We start from the raw sequence: 21,298 nt of genomic DNA, 5'->3' as shown, positions 1-21,298 counted from the left end.
CCAAGCGGAAGAGGAAGAGTGCTCGTCCGGCACAGGCTGATGCCCCAGACACGGCTACACAGTCCGGCCCGTCGAGGAAGCCCAGCTTCACGGATGACGAACTGAATGCACTTGTCGAGTATGTGTCCGCACATGATAACGAGATGGTCATTGTTGCAGGATCCAAGACCACACCTGCACAACACCAGGCACACTGGCAGACCGTTGCGGACATCGTAAGTGCCCTTGGAATCGTGAGGCGCACAGGCAATGATTGCTATAAGCGCTGGAATGACCTAAAGCGCAGGGCAAAGAGTAAGCTGGCCTCAAGTCATGCCGCAACTCTAGTGACTGGAGGTGGGTCTCCAGTAGTAGACATGGAACTCACTCCACATGAGTCAGTCACTGGGACCTACGTCACGGAGGAACAGATCCAAGGCGTGGGAGATCTGCCTGATTACGAGGCATTGTCCGGTGAGTGCACATGCATGTGTGTGTCATCCATGTGCATGGTGTGTGTGTGAGGGCTTCTGTTTGTGTGCCGGGTGAGAGTGTGTGCGCCTGAGTCGTATGGGTCAGCCATGTGCTTCATGCAATACATCCTGCGCAGCTGCATTTGGCCATAGCAGTATCCCTTCTGCCAACAGTAGACATCTAGCCCAACTGCACGCCAGTTGCCCTTGAAGTGTCACCTTGCCACAACATTGTTGCTTAATTTTCACTGTTCATTCAGTCAGATTGTTTGCATTCCACCACTTTTACTAGGCATTTCGCAGTCCTCTAGTCACATGTCTGACATGGCTATGGTAAAGTGGAGTGACTTTGTTACCTGGATATCATTTGTTCACACATGTCCCTGTGCAATTGGACCATTTTGGAATGGCAGCTCCAGGTGAAAAATCTGACCTGTTTGAATTAGAAAAGCTATTACATGCGGGAACTGGACTGAATGAATAGGTGCTGCCCTCTTCTCCATCTTCACTCAATAGCAATGGTACATGCCATCTGTGTGATGGCATGTGTGTTTCACCTGGCAATCACAGGCCAATGTGTGATGCCACTGCCAGGCAGCATGCAGAAAATGTGTTCATCTTCCATCTTGGTGTCATCAATGTGTGCCATTTGCCTCCCCTTCATACGCAGTGAGGGTGCATGCATGGGAGGGTTTTAGTCATGTGGGACACGTGTCAATCAAGTACTGGTTCTGTTGCTTCTCAGCCCTCATTGTGTGCCATGGTGCTAATGCCTGTTTCCATTTCTTTGTTTTTATGTCTTTGCAGGGGAAGACGCACCTGATACAGCTGGGGTTGTGGAGATGGTGCAGACCCAGGAGGGGTCCGAGGGCCGACCAACCACCAGTGAGGGACGTGGTGTGGTGGTGGGGAGAACCCACAAGTGCTGCAGGTCGTGCTCTCAAGGGGTGTCTCTGGCTGCACCTCCCCCGAGCTGTACTCAGGTGTTGATTCGGATGATGAGACCTACGTGCCGTCGCAGGTGAGTGTTCCAGGGAGGGATTCTGTTCTGTCCCACCCACCTGCACCAGGGTCAGAACCCTCAATGGGGATGTCAGTGTTGGCAGCTACGCCTTTGGTGGTTACGGATGCAGGGTCACACTCCGCGACATCTGATCCTGTTCCTGGGCCAGCAGATCAGAGGGGGAATGCAGTCCTGCAGCCTCAGGCAGTGCCGGCACAGCAAGGCGCAGTTCGCCTTGCCCCAGACAGGTGTGGTGCCCGCCGACGTGGTGGCCGTACGCCACCTGGCAATACCGCATGGGAGCAATCCATTTACGGTATGGCACCCCAACAGGCAGCATCATCCGAGATGATGGCTCAGGCCATGGATAGGGTGGCCACTTCCAATGTCCCCCTGAAAGGCTGATGGAGCGACTACAGCAGGCAACCGATTCCATCTGCCAGTCACACAGGGAGGACATGTTGGCGTCCAACAGGGACAGGCGGGCGGCACTGGCAACTCTGCAGGAGGCCATCTCCATAGAGTCCCAGGGCCACAGGGAAGCCCTGAGGCAGGAGCTCCTTCACCTCAGGACGACTCTTGTTGAGCTTGAGGCTTCAACACACCAAAGGACAGAACAGCAGCTGGAGCGTCTCACCCGTACGCTCTCAGCTGAGATGCAGGCAACGAGGGCGGAGGTCCGGGCATCCCGTGAGTTGTTGCATGGGGACCTCCGCACACTCATCCTCCAGAACGAGACCTACCACACCCGCATGCTTGCAGCCATGGAGGAGCAGACTAGGGCCTTGCGTGGGCTGCCTCCCATAGTGCAACCACCTCCGGATGCAGCTGCACAGGGTGATAATAGCGACAGCAGTGATACTCCCACAATAGTGTAGCCGTGTGGGCCATGAGCCCATGGAGGTGTTTTTTTTTTCCCAGGATCCACACAGGTGGGTTTTGGTGTGCACCCTGTCCTCGGACCTCCTGGGTGGCCTCCCCAACCCCCCCGGGCCCATCAATGGCCATTTTTTTTTTTTTTATTTATTTTTTTATTTTTATTTTTCCCAAATTTTTTGGGACAATTTGTTGCCTTCCGTGGTTCCTGTGGGCATACGCTGCATTGTGGCTGGGCACATGCAGGCTTGTCATGTATTTGGTTCAGATGCTTGGGTTTGAGTCACACACACCCCTCCTGCTTCCCGTTTCCATGGGCTTGCAAAGGGTGTGCCCAAGTGACATTGACGTACATGGTGACATTGGACACCCACTACATGTGTGGGTAGTCTAGTCAATACTGTGTATACATTCCTAGTGCATATTGCTGTTGTGTTGTACACTGCATGTTGCATTGATGTGTAACTCATCATCTGTGTCTACCTCCCAATTTGCAGGTCCCTTCCTCATGTCTACACAAGGCCCTCTAGTTTGGAGATGGGGTTCATGTTGGCAGCAGTGCACCTACAACTCTACATGGCGCCAACACTGCACAGTTGGTAGTGGTGGGAGTGCAGGCATTTCCAGGTGGTGAGACTACTAATTTATTACATTTGTGATGTCATGTTAATGGTAGTACCTGCTCAAGTTTGTTGTTGGTCCTGCATTACTGTGAGCATTTCAGGTGTTGCAAGTTTCAATTAGGGACACTGTACATTGTGACACTAGTGTCATGTTGTGGGGATTACTTTGTTTACCTGCAAATAGCATGACATGGCACGGTGTGTCGTGTGGCGGTGCTGGGGATGGGTTGGCTGACATGGCACTGTCCTCTTGTTGCATTTTGCAAGTGGGTATTCATTTTAGCTGCTTGAATGTGTTTCTTCACAAAACTACATTGGTGGTGTCTGTGTGGGTAGGGATGCACACATTGTAACACTGCCAGGTGAACAATCTCAGGCTGATATGGTTTTCACGGTTGATTCTCCAGACATTCAGGATCAGTGTCAGGTTGAGTCATCATTGATTGTCAGATGGAATGTGCCAGGGCAGTGTGCACTCCACAGGGGTGTGATTTCTATGTGAAGTAATTAGCCACTAGCTGTTTACGGGCTGCCTCCCCCCCTGCCCTTTCCCCTCCCATGCGCAGCGGCTGTGCATGTGGTTGGGGATGTGGGGCCACCACCATGTCCACGGCCAGGCCCCGGCGTGTTGAAACGTTGTGCAGGACACATGCTGCCACTATGATCCTGCACACTACTGGGGGAACGTACAACAGCTGCCCGCCAGAACGGTCGAGGGAGCGAAAGCGTGACTTTAGCACTCTGAATGTGCGCTCCACTATGCCCCGGGTTGTAATGTGGGCAGTGTTATATCTTACCTGGGGTGGCGTGGTGGGGTTCCGAATTGGCGTCATCATGTGGGGGCTGAGAGGGTAGGCATTGTCCCCTGTGGAGGTGGTGATTGGTATCATTGATGGGGTTGTGACCTTGCTCAGTATCTGACATGCATGCATGTGCAGTGGCATTCATACTCACCAAGCAGCCATGTATCGCCATGCCACCCAGCTTCTAGGTCCCGGCTTAGGGTGGACATTTGGTAAATGAAGCTGTCGTGGGTGGAGCCGGGATAGTTGGCATATACTGAGGTGATGATTCCCTTGGCATTACATACTACCTGCACGTTGATGGAATGCCAGTGCTTGCGGTTCCTATAGATGTGCTCTGATGCCCTGGGAGGACGTAGAGCCACATAGGTGCAGTCGATGGCACCTAGCACTTTGGGGAATCGTGCCACACCGTAAAAATCCAGGGCGGCAGCATGCCTTTCTGCAGGTGTTCTGGGCAGGTATATGTGCCTGCGGACTGATGGGCATGCAGTGATGATGTTCAAGACCTGGTGTAGGCAGCGTGACTGGGTGGCCTGTGATACCCCACCCACTATGGCACTTGTCCGCTGAAATGATCCAGTGGCTAAGAAGTGCAGTACATTGAGGACCTTCTCCAGGGGGCTGAGTGCTTGGGAGCACAGGGTGGGTGATGTGAGGTCATCCTCCCACTCACTCACCAGGTCCAGTATTATGTGTGGTGGAAACCTGTACCTCCCATACACCTGGTCATCAGGCATCCCGAAAAGGCTGGTTCTGGGTGTGAATATTCTGGCCCTGACTATCCACCTCCTCCTCCTTTGGTAGCCCACGCCCACTGCTGCTAGGAACGGTATGTTCATCCTGGGTCTGAGCTTGTTATTTTGTTAGCGCGCTAATTTATGAGTTGCGCGTGTTGTAGGCGAGCGTGTGACTCGCGCACCCCTGAAATCCAGTACCCAGTCCAATAGCGTGTGGAAATTCCCACGCACACCGGGATACAGGTGCGCTGACGTACTTGCGTGTGTAAGTGCCCGCGCACCCCTGATATACACGTACATAGGCCAATCGCGTGTACGCGCACTTTTGTCCAATTACACGCGATGACACCCTGACGTGCTGTCCAATTACACGCGATGACACTCTGACGTGCATTTTTTCCATGTGTGCTCTGTCATCACGTGCTGTGTGGGAAACACCTGTGCGGGTCACGTCACAGACACGCTTACGCGCTGAGGGCCTTTGGTCCAATAGAATCGCGTATGCGTGCTAACGCGCTTACGCGCTAAGGGCCTTTCCTCGATTTTCACGCTGACGTGCAGGATTTTCACGTGCCAAATCACTCCGTATCAAGCTGGCCACGCGAAAACACACAGAAGACCATGCTCCTGCCTAGAAGGCCGAATTACTGCCCCCCAGTGCCCCGAGCAGCCTCCCACGTGCCATCTGCTGCTGCCTGCCTGCCTGCTGCCACCGTGCCCACCATTTGGTGCCTGCACATCAGCCATCTGCAGGGGTCCAGTTGCTGTGTCCACCCCTGCTGGAACTGAAGACTCCCGACTGGGATTACATCGCTCCACAGCCCAGCCCCAGGACCCAGTTGCCCACCCACACCTGCCTCTGGGGTTGCCATGTCGGGCACTTCCACATCTGGCACCAGTGGCAACCCCAGGCCAGAGGGGCAGAGGGGCACCAGCTTCACTGCCACCGAAGTTGGTGTCCTGGTGGAGCATGTCTTGGGGCAGTATGATGCCCTCTTTGGATCGTCCCGCGCCAGCAAGGAAGGACGGGAGAGGATCTGGGCCGACTGTGTGGTTGCCATCAACGCGGAGGGGGTGGCAACCCGCGACGTCCAGAAGATCAAGAAGCGCTGGGAGGACTTGAGGTCCAGGACCCTCGTGAAGGCCAGGCGCCTCCTGGAGGGGGGCCGGGGCTGCATGAGTTCCATCCAGATGAGGGTCCTGGAACGCGTACGCCCAGCGCTCCACGCCCAGATCCTTCAGAGGGAGACCCGTCTGGAGTTGAGCGGTAAGTGTCCAAGCATTGCTGTGTGAGACAGCGGCATGTTGCGGTGTGCTGGTTCTCTGATACTTGCCTGTATGTGTGACATAGGCCATGTATGAATGTATGTGTGCAGGGACATCATGGTAATGCATGTGCGACCAGTGATGTGTGAACCACATGGTTGTTGCATGTGTTTAAATGCCACATGGGGAGCCCTATGCAGATTTCAGACATGAGAGCATGCCAGTCTCTGTTCCTGTACATGGGTGGGGGTGAGGGATGGGTGCTGATGGCAGGTACATATATGGTAGCCATGTCTGTATGCCTGACCTGCGTGTCTGTGTCTTGTGCATGCCATGGATGCATGACACATGTGTGTGACAATGCACAGATTCACTGATGCAGCCTAGTTACCCTTGTATCCGCTGTGTTTGGGGTGTATGGGGCCAGATGGATGTGACTGAGGTGAAGTGTGTGCATGTGATAGGCATGACCAATGATGCATGTGAGTTCCATATCATTGTATGTTTCAAGAGTCCATTGGACATGTATGGAAATGTCCATGGCATGCACCATGCCTGTTACTGTGTGTGTTTTGCCTGGGCTGACCCATGTGTTGTGGAGGGACATGATGGAAGTGTACTTTGACAGTGGTACTCATCTGCTATTGCTTCCTGTCTAGGGGACCATTGTACAGTACCCTGATGCTTGTGTTCTTTGTCTCCCTCTACACAGCGGCTAGTGAAGAAGAAGGCGGGGACGGCGCTGTGGAGCAAGGCGGCGGGGATGCCCCCACGGCTGCAGCGGAAGGGGCGGGTGAGCCCCCACAGGGGCCTGCTACGGTGGAAGACAGTGAGGAGCCATCCAGGTTGGTGGTTTCCACAGAGGAGGAGGAGGCCGCCACAGGGGCACACATGGGGCCTGGTGGGGGCATCCCTGCTGGTGCAAGTGGTGCAGTCCAGGGCCAGGGGCAGGAGGCAGCACAGGTCACCATGGAGGGGCCTGTGCATGTCGCTGTCCCTGACCCTGTGAGTGCACCACCATGCACCAGCAGGGTTGCCCCGTCCCAGGCCCGTCCGCAGGTAGAGGGGATGTCCATGTCACCTGACTCCCCTCCACCTGCGGACGAGGGGACCCGTGTCCGTATGGAGAAGGTCCTTATTGGGGTTGCGATGCGCACGGGTGCAATTTGTGATGAAGTGCGTGCTTCCCGGGAGGAGCACGCACATCATCACGAAGAGCACCGTGCCGACGTGGCCCAATTGGGATCCTCCATGTTCGGGGGTTTCCTGCATGTGTCGGCCAATCTGGCGGCCCTCTCCTCCTCTGTGCAGGCTATACGCCAGTCGTTCTCCTTGCCGTCTTCCGGCCCAGATGCCACCAGGGCCCCTGTGGACCTGCCCTGACCTATGCAGCCAGCTCGGTGGGGATCCCATCCCTGCCACAGTCGGGAGTCGGAGGTCAAGCAGGGTGGACACCACAGCAACTGTACCACAGCAGATGGAGGATGTGCCGGCATCATCAGGCAGGGCACGTGCACAACGGCGTTGGTGGATTCCATCAGCCTGGATGCCGTTGTGCTGGCAGAGGCAGTTGCGTCGGAGGCAGCAGCAGAGTCAACGTGGGAGGCATCATGGCTCGGGGCCTTCAACATCGGAGGGGCAGGCATCGGCCGGAGGGCAGGAGGACCCAGGACAGGAAGTGTCTTCGGTGTCGCTGCGGTTGGGCCAGCAGATAGGTGCGGAGTGGCGGCGGGCGGAAGAGGAGCGGCTCATGATGGTCAGGGCGGAGAACTCCATGCGGAGGGCCCTGAGGCGGGCCGAGTGCCTCGAGGCAATCCGCAGGGGGTTGGAGGAGCAGATGGCGTTGTCCCTGCGGACCCTCGGGGCCATGGAACAGAACCGCCTCCGGGACATAGACGAGGAGTTTGATGATGCCCTGGCCCGGAACACTATGGAGTGAGCCGCTGGATTTGCCCGCCGCCTTTGTATATAGTTCTTTAGTTTTAGGTTGCCTTTGTTTATTGTTATGATTTGGAGTCGACGGACACAGCTCCACTTTTTGTATATAGTTGCTTTTTTGTTAGGGTTTTTAGTAGGTTTCCTTTGTTCAGTTGGGCTCATGGACCCTTGGATATTGTGTACATAGTTCTTCATTGGATTGTTTTATTTTTTAATTTAATTTTTTCTTCTCCATGGAGCAATGGTGTTTGGATTTTATTTTTTTTCTGTCGGATTGATTTCATTTTTAATGTGACTTTGAAGTACATTTTTTTTGGATTTTGTGTTTTTCATTTTTTGGGACAGACATGCACCTTTTCTTTTTTTCATTGGCATTGTAGTTTGTTTCATTTCATTTGCATTCATATTTTTTAAATACATTTTTGTTTTCATACTTCACTGTGTGGTATCATCTCATTGGTTTCATGCATGTCATGTTGGGTGTTTTCAAATTCATTTGCAACCATTGTGTGTGACAGACATGGGTTCATTTGCTTTATGTACGTTGGGGGTGTAACATGTCATTTTCATTTCCATGTGGGTGAATGGGTTACTTGTTAGGGCCTTTTGGCTGTGGAGGCTGACCATTACGCACATGGTTGGTGATTGTGAGGACCTGTGTGCAGGGGGACATGAGTGGGGGTCTGGTGGAGGCTGCCCATGGTGGCTGGGGGGTGGGGGTGGATGGGAGACATGAGTGGGGGCCTGGTGGAGGCTGCCCCTGGTGGCTGGGGGGTGGGAGTGGGTGGGAGACATGAGTGGGGGCCTGTTGGAGGCTGCCCCTGCACTGCTGGGGGGTGGGGGTGGTGGGAGACATGAGTGGGGGCCTGGTGGAGGCTGCCCCTGCACTGCTGGGGGGTGGGGGTGATAGGGGACATGAGTGGGGGACTGGTGGGGGCTGCCCATGGTGGCTGGGGGGTGGGGGTGGCAGGGGGAGATGAGTGGGGGCCTGTTGGGGGATGCCCATGGAGGCTGGGGGGTGGGGGTGGTGGGAGACATGAGCGGGGGCCTGGTGGATGGTGCCCCTGCACTGCTGGGGGGTGGGGGTGGTGGGAGACATGAGTGGGGGCCTGGTGGAGGGTGCCCCTGGATGCTGGGGGGTGGGGGTGGTGGGAGACATGAGTGGGGGCCTGGTGGAGGCTGCCCCTGGTGGCTGGAGGGTGGGGGTGATAGGGGACATGAGTGGGGGCCTGGTGGAGGGTGCCCCTGGATGCTGGGCGGTGGGGGTGCAGGGGGACATGAGTGGGGGCCTGGTGGAGGGTGCCCCTGGTGGCTGGGTGGTGGGAGACATGAGTGGGGGCCTGGTGGAGGCTGCCCCTGGATGCTGGGGGTTGGGGGTGGTGGGAGACATGAGTGGGGGCCTGGTGGAGGGTGCCCCTGCACTGCTGGGGGTTGGGGGTGGTGGGAGACACGAGTGGGGGCCTGGTGGAGGGTGCCCCTGCACTGCTGGGGGGTGAGGATGCAGGGGGACATGAGTGGGGGCCTGGTGGAGGGTGCCCCTGGTGGCTGGGGGGTGGGGGTGCAGGGGGACATGAGTGGGGGCCTGGTGAAGGGTGCCCCTGGTGGCTGGGTGGTGGGAGACATGAGTGGGGGCCTGGTGGAGGCTGCCCCTGGATGCTGGGGGGTGGGGGTGGTGGGAGACATGAGTGGGGGCATGGTGGAGGGTGCCCCTGCACTGCTGGGGGTGGGGGTGGTGGGAGACATGAGTGGGGGCCTGGTGGAGGGTGCCCCTGCACTGCTGGGGGGTGGGGGTGCAGGGGGACATGAGTGGGGGCCTGGTGGAGGGTGCCCCTGGTGGCTGGGGGCTGGCGGTGCAGGGGGACATGAGTGGGGGCCTGGTGGAGGGTGCCCCTGCACTGCTGGGTGGTGGGAGACATGAGTGGGGGCCTGGTGGAGGCTGCCCCTGGATGCTGGGGGGTGGGGGTGGTGGGAGACATGAGTGGGGGCCTGGTGGAGGGTGCCCCTGCACTGCTGGGGGGTGGGGGTGGTGGGAGACATGAGTGGGGGCCTGGTGGAGGGTGCCCCTGGATGCTGGGGGGTGGGGGTGGTGGGAGACATGAGTGGGGGCCTGGTGGAGGGTGCCCCTGCACTGCTGGGGGGTGGGAGACATGAGTGGGGGCCTGGTGGAGGGTGCCCCTGCACTGCTGGGGGGTGGGGGTGCAGGGGGACATGAGTGGGGGCCTGGTGGAGGGTGCCCCTGGTGGCTGGGGGCTGGCGGTGCAGGGGGACATGAGTGGGGGCCTGGTGGAGGGTGCCCCTGCACTGCTGGGTGGTGGGAGACATGAGTGGGGGCCTGGTGGAGGCTGCCCCTGGATGCTGGGGGGTGGGGGTGGTGGGAGACATGAGTGGGGGCCTGGTGGAGGGTGCCCCTGCACTGCTGGGGGGTGGGGGTGGTGGGAGACATGAGTGGGGGCCTGGTGGAGGGTGCCCCTGGATGCTGGGGGGTGGGGGTGCAGGGGAACATGAGTGGGGGCCTGGTGGAGGGTGCCCCTGCACTGCTGGGGGGTGGGAGACATGAGTGGGGGCCTGGTGGAGGGTGCCCCTGCACTGCTGGGGGGTGGGGGTGCAGGGGGACATGAGTGGGGGCCTGGTGGAGGGTGCCCCTGGTGGCTGGGGGCTGGCGGTGCAGGGGGACATGAGTGGGGGCCTGGTGGAGGGTGCCCCTGCACTGCTGGGTGGTGGGAGACATGAGTGGGGGCCTGGTGGAGGCTGCCCCTGGATGCTGGGGGGTGGGGGTGGTGGGAGACATGAGTGGGGGCCTGGTGGAGGGTGCCCCTGCACTGCTGGGGGGTGGGGGTGGTGGGAGACATGAGTGGGGGCCTGGTGGAGGGTGCCCCTGGATGCTGGGGGGTGGGGGTGGTGGGAGACATGAGTGGGGGCCTGGTGGAGGCTGCCCCTGGTGGCTGGGGGGTGGGGGTGCAGCGGAACATGAGTGGGGGCCTGGTGGAGGGTGTCCCTGCACTGCTGGGGGGTGGGGGTTATAGGGGACATGAGTGGAGGCCTGGTGGGGGCTGCCCATGGTGGCTGGGGGTGGGGGTGGCAGGGGGACATGAGTGGGGGCCTGGTGGAGGCTGCCCCTGCACTGCTGGGGGGTGGGGGTGGTGGGAGACATGAGTGGGGGCCTGGTGGAGGGTGCCCCTGGATGCTGGGGGATGGGGGTGGTGGGAGACATGAGTGGGGCCCTGGTGGAGGCTGCCCCTGGTGGCTGGGGAGTGGGAGTGGTGGGAGACATGAGTGGGGGCCTGGTGGAGGGTGCCCCTGCACTGCTGGGGGGTGGGGGTGATAGGGGACATGAGTGGGGGCCTGGTGAGGGCTGCCCATGGTGGCTGGGGGGTGGGGGTGGCAGGGGGACATGAGTGGGGGCCTGGTGGAGGCTGCCCCTGCACTGCTGGGGGGTGGGGGTGGTGGGAGACATGAGTGGGGGCCTGGTGGAGGGTGCCCCTGCACTGCTGGGGGGTGGGGGTGGTGGGAGACATGAGTGGGGGCCTGGTGGAGGGTGCCCCTAGATGCTGGGGGGTGGGGGTGGTGGGAGACATGAGTGGGGGCCTGGTGGAGGCTGCCCCTGGTAGCTGGGGGGTGGGAGTGCAGGGGAACATGAGTGGGGGCCTGGTGGAGGGTGCCCCTGCACTGCTGGGGGGTGGGGGTGATAGGGGACATGAGTGGGGGCCTGGTGGGGGCTGCCCATGGTGGCTGGGGGGTGGGGGTGGCAGTGGGACATGAGTGGGGGCCTGGTGGAGGCTGCCCCTGCACTGCTGGGGGGTGGGGGTGGTGGGAGACATGAGTGGGGGCCTGGTGGAGGGTTCCCCCTGCACTGCTGGGGGGTGGGGTGGTGGGAGACATGAGTGGGGGCCTGGTGGAGGGTGCCCCTGGATGCTGGGGGGTGGGGGTGGTGGGAGACATGAGTGGGGCCCTGGTGGAGGCTGCCCCTGGTGGCTGGGGAGTGGGGGTGGTGGGAGACATGAGTGGGGGCCTGGTGGAGGGTGCCCCTGCACTGCTGGGGGGTGGGGGGTGATAGGGGACATGAGTGGGGGCCTGGTGAGGGCTGCCCATGGTGGCTGGGGGGTGGGGGTGGCAGGGGGACATGAGTGGGGGCCTGGTGGAGGCTGCCCCTGCACTGCTGGGGGGTGGGGGTGGTGGGAGACATGAGTGGGGGCCTGGTGGAGGGTGCCCCTGCACTGCTGGGGGGTGGGGGTGGTGAGAGACATGAGCGGGGGCCTGGTGGAGGGTGCCCCTAGATGCTGGGGGGTGGGGGTGGTGGGAGACATGAGTGGGGGCCTGGTGGAGGGTGCCCCTGCACTGCTGGGGGGTGGGGGTGATAGGGGACATGAGTGGGGGCCTGGTGGGGGCTGCCCATGGTGGCTGGGTGGTGGGGGTGGCAGGGGGACATGAGTGGGGGCCTGGTGGGGGATGCCCATGGTGGCTGGGGGGTGGGGGTGGTGGGAGACATGAGCGGGGGCCTGGTGGAGGGTGCCCCTGCACTGCTGGGGGGTGGGGGTGGTGGGAGACATGAGTGGGGGCCTGGTGGAGGGTGCCCCTGCACTGCTGGGGGGTGGGGGTGATAGGGGACATGAGTGGGGGCCTGGTGGGGGCTGCCCCTGGTGTCGGGGGGGTGGGCGTGATAGGGGACATGAGTGAGGGCCTGGTGGAGGGTGCCCCTGGATGCTGGGGGGTGGGGGTGCAGGGGGACATGAGTGGGGGGCTGGTGGAGGGTGCCCCTGCACTGCTGGGGGGTGGGGGTGATAGGGGACATGAGTGGGGGCCTGGTGGGGGCTGCCCATGGTGGCTGGGGGGTGGGGGTGGCAGGGGGACATAAGTGGGGGCCTGGTGGAGGCTGCCCCTGCACTGCTGGGGGGTGGGGGTGGTGGGAGACATGAGTGGGGGCCTGGTGGAGGGTGCCCCTGCACTGCTGGGGGGTGGGGGTGGTGGGAGACATGAGTGGGGGGCTGGTGGAGGCTGCCCCTGGTGGCTGGGGGGTGGGGGTGGTGGGAGACATGAGTGGGGACCTGGTGGAGGGTGCCCCTGCACTGCTGGGGGGTGGGGGTGATAGGGCACATGAGTGGGGGACTGGTGGGGGCTGCCCATGGTGGCTGGGGGGTGGGGGTGGCAGGGGGACATGAGTGGGGGCCTGGTGGAGGCTGCCTCTGCACTGCTGGGGGGTGGGGGTGGTGGGAGACATGAGTGGGGGCCTGGTGGGGGCTGGCCATGGTGGCTGGGGGGTGGGGGTGGTGGGAGACATGAGTGGGGGCCTGGTGGAGGCTGCCCCTGCACTGCTGGGGGGTGGGGGTGGTGGGAGACATGAGTGGGGGCCTGGTGGAGGGTGCCCCTGCACTGCTGGGGGGTGGGGGTGGTGGGAGACATGAGTGGGGGCCTGGTGGGGGCTGCACATTGTGGCTGGGGGGTGGGGATGGTTGGAGACATGAGTGGGGGCCTGGTGGAGGCTGCCCCTGCACTGCTGGGGGGTGGGGGTGGTGGCAGACATGAGTGGGGGCCTGGTGGAGGGTGCCCCTGGATGCTGGGGGGTGGGGGTGCAGGGGGACATGAGTGGGGGCCTGGTGGAGGGTGCCCCTGCACTGCTGGGGGGTGGGGGTGATAGGGGACATGAGTGGGGGCCTGGTGGAGGGTGCCCCTGGTGGCTGGGTGGTGGGGGTGGTGGGAGACATGAGTGGGGGCCTGGTGGAGGCTGCCCCTGGTGGCTGGGGGGTGGGGGTGGTGGGAGACATGAGTGGGGGCCTGGTGGAGGGTGCCCCTGGTGGCTGGGGGGTGGGGGTGCAGGGGGACATGAGTGGGGGCCTGGTGGAGGGTGCCCCTGGTGGCTGGGTGGTGGGAGACATGAGTGGGGGCCTGGTGGAGGCTGCCCCTGCACTGCTGGGGGGTGGGGGTGGAGGGAGACATGAGTGGGGGCCTGGTGGAGGGTGCCCCTGCACTGCTGGGGGGTGGGGGTTGTGGGAGACATGAGTGGGGGGCTGGTGGGGGCTGCACATTGTGGCTGGGGGTTGGGGGTGGTGGGAGACATGAGTGGGGGCCTGGTGGAGGGTGCCCCTGCACTGCTGGGGGGTGGGGGTAGTGGGAGACATGAGTGGGGGCCTGGTGGAGGGTGCCCCTGGATGCTGGGGGGTGGGGGTGCAGGGGGACATGAGTGGGGGCCTGGTGGAGGGTGCCCCTGCACTGCTGGGGGGTGGGGGTGATAGGGGACATGAGTGGGGGCCTGGTGGAGGGTGCCCCTGGTGGCTGGGTGGTGGGGGTGGTGGGAGTCATGAGTGGGGGCCTGGTGGAGGCTGCCCCTGGTGGCTGGGGGGTGGGGGTGGTGGTAGACATGAGTGGGGGCCTGGTGGAGGGTGCCCCTGGTGGCTGGGGGGTGGGGGTGCAGGGGGACATGAGTGGGGGCCTGGTGGAGGGTGCCCCTGGTGGCTGGGTGGTGGGAGACATGAGTGGGGGCCTGGTGGAGGCTGCCCCTGCACTGCTGGGGGGTGGGGGTGGTGGGAGACATGAGTGGGGGCCTGGTGGAGGGTGCCCATGGTGGCTGGGGGGTGGGGGTGCAGGGAGACATGAGTGGGGGACTGGTGGATGTTGCCCCTGGATGCTGGGGGTGGGGGTGGTGGGAGACATGAGTGGGGGCCTGGTGGAGGCTGCCCATGGTGGCTGGGGGGTGGGGGTGGCAGGGGGACATAAGTGGGGGCCTGGTGGAGGCTGCCCCTGCACTGCTGGGGGGTGGGGTGGTGGGAGACATGAGTGGGGGCCTGGTGGAGGGTGCCCCTGCACTGCTGGGGGGTGGGGGTGGTGGGAGACATGAGTGGGGGCCTGGTGGAGGTTGCCCCTGGATGCTGGGGGGTGGGGGTGGGGGTGGTGGGAGACATGAGCGGGGGCCTGGTGGAGGCTGCCCCTGGTGGCTGGGGGGTGGGGGTGGTGGGAGACATGAGTGGGGGCCTGGTGGAGGGTGCCCCTGCACTGCTGGGGGGTGGGGGTGATAGGGCACATGAGTGGGGGACTGGTGGGGGCTGCCCATGGTGGCTGGGGGGTGGGGGTGGCAGGGGGACATGAGTGGGGGCCTGGTGGAGGCTGCCCCTGCACTGCTGGGGGGTGGGGGTGGTGGGAGACATGAGTGGGGGCCTGGTGGGGGCTGGCCATGGTGGCTGGGGGGTGGGGGTGGTGGGAGACATGAGTGGGGGCCTGGTGGAGGCTGCCCCTGCACTGCTGGGGGGTGGGGGTGGTGGGAGACATGAGTGGGGGCCTGGTGGAGACTGCCCCTGCACTGCTGGGGGGTGGGGGTGGTGGGAGACATGAGTGGGGGCCTGGTGGGGGCTGCACATTGTGGCTGGGGGGTGGGGATGGTGGGAGACATGAGTGGGGGCCTGGTGGAGGCTGCCCCTGCACTGCTGGGGGGTGGGGGTGGTGGCAGACATGAGTGGGGGCCTGGTGGAGGGTGCCCCTGGATGCTGGGGGGTGGGGGTGCAGGGGGACATGAGTGGGGGCCTGGTGGAGGGTGCCCCTGCACTGCTGGGGGGTGGGGGTGATAGGGGACATGAGTGGGGGCCTGGTGGAGGGTGCCCCTGGTGGCTGGGTGGTGGGGGTGGTGGGAGACATGAGTGGGGGCCTGGTGGAGGCTGCCCCTGGTGGCTGGGGGGTGGGGGTGGTGGGAGACATGTGTGGGGGCCTGGTGGAGGGTGCCCCTGGTGGCTGGGGGGTGGGGGTGCAGGGGGACATGAGTGGGGGCCTGGTGGAGGGTGCCCCTGGTGGCTGGGTGGTGGGAGACATGAGTGGGGGCCTGGTGGAGGCTGCCCCTGCACTGCTGGGGGGTGGGGGTGGTGGGAGACATGAGTGGGGGCCTGGTGGAGGGTGCCCCTGCACTGCTGGGGGGTGGGGGTTGTGGGAGACATGAGTGGGGGGCTGGTGGGGGCTGCACATTGTGGCTGGGGGGTGGGGGTGGTGGGAGACATGAGTGGGGGCCTGGTGGAGGCTGCCCCTGCACTGCTGGGGGGTGGGGGTAGTGGGAGACATGAGTGGGGGCCTGGTGGAGGGTGCCCCTGGATGCTTGGGGGTGCAGGGGGACATGAGTGGGGGCCTGGTGGAGGGTGCCCCTGCACTGCTGGGGGGTGGGGGTGATAGGGGACATGAGTGGGGGCCTGGTGGAGGGTGCCCTTGGTGGCTGGGTGGTGGGGGTGGTGGGAGACATGAGTGGGGGCCTGGTGGAGGCTGCCCCTGGTGGCTGGGGGGTGGGGGTGGTGGTAGACATGAGTGGGGGCCTGGTGGAGGGTGCCCCTGGTGGCTGCGGGGTGCGGGTGCAGGGGGACATGAGTGGGGGCCTGGTGGAGGGTGCCCCTGGTGGCTGGGTGGTGGGAGACATGAGTGGGGGCCTGGTGGAGGCTGCCCCTGCACTGCTGGGGGGTGGGGGTGGTGGGAGACATGAGTGGGGGCCTGGTGGAGGGTGCCCATGGTGGCTGGGGGGTGGGGGTGCAGGGAGACATGAGTGGGGGCCTGGTGGAGGTTGCCCCTGGATGCTGGGGGGTGGGGGTGGTGGGAGACATGAGTGGGGGCCTGGTGGAGGCTGCCCCTGGTGGCTGGGGGGTGGGGGTGGTGGGAGACATGAGTGGGGGCCTGGTGGAGGGTGCCCCTGCACTGCTGGGGGGTGGGGGTGATAGGGCACATGAGTGGGGGACTGGTGGGGGCTGCCCATGGTGTCTGGGGGGTGGGGGTGGCAGGGGGACATGAGTGGGGGCCTGGTGGAGGCTGCCCCTGCACTGCTGGGGGGTGGGGGTGGTGGGAGACATGAGTGGGGGACTGGTGGGGGCTGGCCATGGTGGCTGGGGGGTGGGGGTGGTGGGAGACATGAGTGGGGGCCTGGTGGAGGCTGCCCCTGCACTGCTGGGGGGTGGGGGTGGTGGGAGACATGAGTGGGGGCCTGGTGGAGGGTGCCCCTGCACTGCTGGGGGGTGGGGGTGGTGGGAGACATGAGTGGGGGACTGGTGGGAGCTACACATTGTGGCTGGGGGGTGGGGATGGTGGGAGACATGAGTGGGGGCCTGTGGAGGCTGCCCCTGCACTGCTGGGGGGTGGGGGTGGTGGCAGACATGAGTGGGGGCCTGGTGGAGGGTACCCCCGCACTGCTGGGGGGTGGGGGTGATAGGGGACATGAGTGGGGGCCTGGTGGAGGGTGCCCCTGGTGGCTGGGTGGTGGGGGTGGTGGGAGACATGAGTGGGGGCCTGGTGGAGGCTGCCCCTGGTGGCTGGGGGTGGGGGTGGTGGGAGACATGAGTGGGGGCCTGGTGGAGGGTGCCCCTGGTGGCTGGGGGGTGGGGGTGCAGGGGGACATGAGTGGGGGCCTGGTGGAGGGTGCCCCTGGTTGCTGGGTGGTAGGAGACATGAGTGGGGGCCTGGTGGAGGCTGCCCCTGCACTGCTGTGGGGTGGGGGTGGTGGGAGACATGAGTGGGGGCCTGGTGGATGGTGCCCCTGCACTGCTGGGGGGTGGGGGTTGTGGGAGACATGAGTGGGGGGCTGGTGGGGGCTGCACATTGTGGCTGGGGGGTGGGGGTGGTGGGAGACATGAGTGGGGGCCTGGTGGAGGCTGCCCCTGCACTGCGGGGGGGTGGGGGTAGTGGGAGACATGAGTGGAGGCCTGGCGGAGGGTGCCCCTGGATGCTGGGGGGTGGGGGTGCAGGGGGACATGAGTGGGGGCCTGGTGGAGGGTGCCCCTGCACTGCTGGGGGGTGGGGGTGATAGGGGACATGAGTGGGGGCCTGGTGGAGGGTGCCCCTGGTGGCTGGGTGGTGGGGGTGGTGGGAGACATGAGTGGGGGCCTGGTGGAGGCTGCCCCTGGTGGCTGGGGGGTGGGGGTGGTGGTAGACATGAGTGGGGGCCTGGTGGAGGGTGCCCCTGCTGGCTGGGGGGTGGGGGTGCAGGGGGACATGAGTGGGGGCCTGGTGGAGGGTGCCCCTGGTGGCTGGGTGGTGGGAGACATGAGTGGGGGCCTGGTGGAGGCTGCCCCTGCACTGCTGGGGGGTGGGGGTGGTGGGAGACATGAGTGGGGGCCTGGTGGAGGGTGCCCATGGTGGCTGGGGGGTGGGGGTGCAGGGAGACATGAGTGGGGGCCTGGTGGAGGGTGCCCCTGGATCCTGGGGGGTGGGGGTGGTGGGAGACATGAGTGGGGGCCTGGTGGGGGCTGCCCATGGTGGCTGGGGGGTGGGGGTGATAGGGGACATGAGTGGGGGCCTGGTGGAGGGTGCCCCTGGTGGCTGGGTGGTGGGGGTGGTGGGAGACATGAGTGGGGGCCTGGTGGAGGCTGCCCCTGGTGGCTGGGGGGTGGGGGTGGTGGGAGACATGAGTGGGGGCCTGGTGGAGGCTGCCCCTGGTGGCTGGGGGGTGGGGGTGGTGGGAGAAATGAGTGGGGGCCTGGTGGAGGGTGCCCCTGGATGCTGGAGGGTGGGGGTGCTGGGTGACATGAGCAGGTGTGCAGGGTAGTCCCCTGTGGTGTGTGCTGCCTGCAGGGGCCATGGAGGGTGTACAGGGAATACCTGGGAGCACACAGCCAAATCGCGTGTTGAATTTCCCGCGCACAACTGAAATCCACGTACCCTGACAAATCGCGTGTGGAACTTCCCGCGCACACCTGAAATCCACGTCCCCGGCCAAATCGCGTGTGGGACTTCCTGCGCACCCCTGAAATCTACGTACACGGCCAAATCGCGTGTGGAACTTCACACGCACCCCTGAAATCCACGTACCCTGACAAATCGTGTGTGGAACTTCGCGCGCACCCCTGAAATCCACGTACCCGGCCAAATCGCGTGTGGTACTTCCCGCGCACCCCTGAAATCCACGTACACGGCCAAATCGCGTGTGGAACTTCCCGCGCACCACTGAAATCCACGTACCCTGACAAATGGCGTGTGGAACTTCCCGCGCACCTCTGAAATCCACGTACCCGGCCAATTCGCGTGTGAGACTTCCCGCGCACCCCGGTATACACGCACACGTATTTTTTGTCAGTGGGTGTCCGTGTTTGTGGGTACCCCTTTGCACGTCATTTGTCCTGGAGGGCCACAGTATGGGACATTCATCATGGCAGTATATAGGTGCTATTTGTTGGCGCACCTTTTGGCGCACATTTCTTCCAGGCGCAGAGATGCTACCGCCTGCTTTCTTGTAGCGGTCGTGTTTGTGCCTGTGCGCTGGTTTGAGCGTGCGCTTTTTTGCCCTATTCTATTCCATGAATACGTGTTGTAGGCGAGCGTGTGGGCGTTCCGCGCACTTGTACCCTGTACTTCCCCCGTGACGCCCACATTTTGGCAAGTTGTTCCCCATTCCGAGTGTTACGCCCCGTGTTCCGCCTACTTTTGTAGCGTGCGCCGCGCTATGTGCGATTTTCGCTGTGGCCTGTGCGATTTTCGCTGTGACCTGGCGCACGCAGTTAGATGGCCTGTGCGCCAACGTGCGCCGCGCACTTTATTATCGCACATCCGATGGTTTTCTCGCGCACACCCTTCCATGAATCGATGTGCGCTGCTTTTCGTGCGATTTTCGCACTTGCACTGCGATTTTCGCTATTCCACTGCGATTCGCACGTTTTTGGTGTTGGGTGTCTTGACCCACGTGCAAGTAATCATGCTGCAACATTTGGTGCTGTGGGCTTAGAAAATTCAAGATGGCGGAAAACCCACATGTGCGCCGAAATCCAGGAAAGCTGCGCAGTTTGTGCGCCCACCAAAATGGTTGCCTCACTTGCCACCCACCAGTGCGAGAATGAAAGGCCGGGTTGCCATGAGGGAAATGGGTTGCCAAAGGAAAAACAGTAGCGCCGGTTAGCTTCAAAGCGCTTTAAAACCACCATTGGACTACCCGCACAGTAGTCTGAAACCATTGGGAATGGCAATGCTGATTGCCAAATGCAACTTAGAATTGTGGGGTATTCATTTGTTAAATCCCAAAAATGGGTGCAGTACCAGTACTCACCACTATCCAAAAGCCGGCGTTTTAAAACCACCCTGTGTTTCTCTGAAGGCAAGCCAAAATGCCTATTTCAAACATTGCAATATGTGCAAAATATTCACTGAACACCAGCAGACATTTGGCAGAATGGAGTTTTGTGTGCCTACAAAATCTGGGAAATGAAGAGCCCAGAACAATGCTTATAACAAAACTGCTATGCAGTCAGCAGTTTAAGTTGCACTGGATTTAAAGACACTAAAAATCCAAATGTTAATATAAATAAGTGACCTACTTTTGACTGTCAGATAGTTTGTAACTGTTGAAATGTCATAGTTTTGCACTTGGAATCAGCATTCTAGCTGCATGTGTAAAATTGCAAGTTAATTTAAAAAGCAACAAAAAAACATGACAGTTAGCTGAAAGTCTGGCTTAAGGAACTTGATTTGCTTGACAGCTACCCCCAACAGGAGTGAAACTTGAACAAATGCATTCCCAGGCTTAGCTGCCTTCTGATGCCCACACCAAAAGGATATACCATCTATCTGATAATTGAATTACCTGTGCTCTGCAGGAGAGTGAACAATGCAACTCCCTTCACCCAGGCAGAGGGTTTATTGAGAGGATCATAAATGGCTTCCTCTTGAACAATGAGCCTTTCAGGACCCAAGCAAATCTTATATTGCAGGGGTCGTAAAAGTGGCTTACTCTTGGCAGAAACTGGGAGGGGGAGAAACTGGAGACAGAAGCTGGCTTGGCAGAACTGGATAAACCAGTATTTCTACCTTGTGCTGAGAGGAAACCACACCCCTTTGGAGCCAGAACATAACTTTAAAAAGATGGATCATTCATAGAGCGGACATGTGAAAATTTTATAAATGATACCATAATTCTTGTGATTTTTCTGCCCACAGTTTAAGAGGTTTTTAGAACCGGTGGGATGTTCAGGGGGGTGTCAGCGGAAAAGTGGATATTACTCTAAATGTATGCATGTTAAAAATCTGAAACTTCATCAGTTAATGTCCATACTCCCTGCGCACATGTATGTAAAGTTGGGTCAATGTCAGAAATTGAAAAATCAGTTAAAAAGTCAATGATGTGCCATTTCTGAATGCAAGTTCTTAGAAACAACAGATTTGGACAGAGACATGGCTAAATTCAGCCACACCATGTATATGTAATTTCAAGCAACTGTGTAACTGTGAAATATGTCTTTTGTTATCAAATATAGAATGTGTGCAATCTGACAGAGGAGTGTCCTATCTGCAAGCCATAAAATGACATCACTCTGACACAACTTAGCTTCGCCAATCAAGTGAGGAATGGAAATTTGACCAATGACAAGTGAGAGGGGCAAGTTTAGTTATGACCAACATACCAACCCACTCTCAAAACACATAAAAGCAGACAGACAGGACAGATAGGGACCTTCAATTCCATTTGCTGCAACGCGCTCTGCCGGACCATACAACATCTAGAGATCCAGACTTCAAATTCATCAACCTCCAGAAAGCCAAACTAGAGACTTCAATCTATCCAGAACTAAGAGACCAGACCAGAGAGCGAGCAGTTCCAGAGACCAGACGCTGTGCCCAGAGAGAGACCAGAGCCCAGTCTAAAACCCTGACCAGATCCGTGATG

Source organism: Ambystoma mexicanum, chromosome 10, assembly GCF_040938575.1.
Source record: "Ambystoma mexicanum isolate Mex_15411 chromosome 10, UKY_AmexF1_1, whole genome shotgun sequence".
NCBI classification, from domain to species: domain Eukaryota; kingdom Metazoa; phylum Chordata; class Amphibia; order Caudata; family Ambystomatidae; genus Ambystoma; species Ambystoma mexicanum.
The sequence above is the reverse complement of the archived record's forward strand: the minus strand, read 5'-3'. Positions refer to the sequence as shown.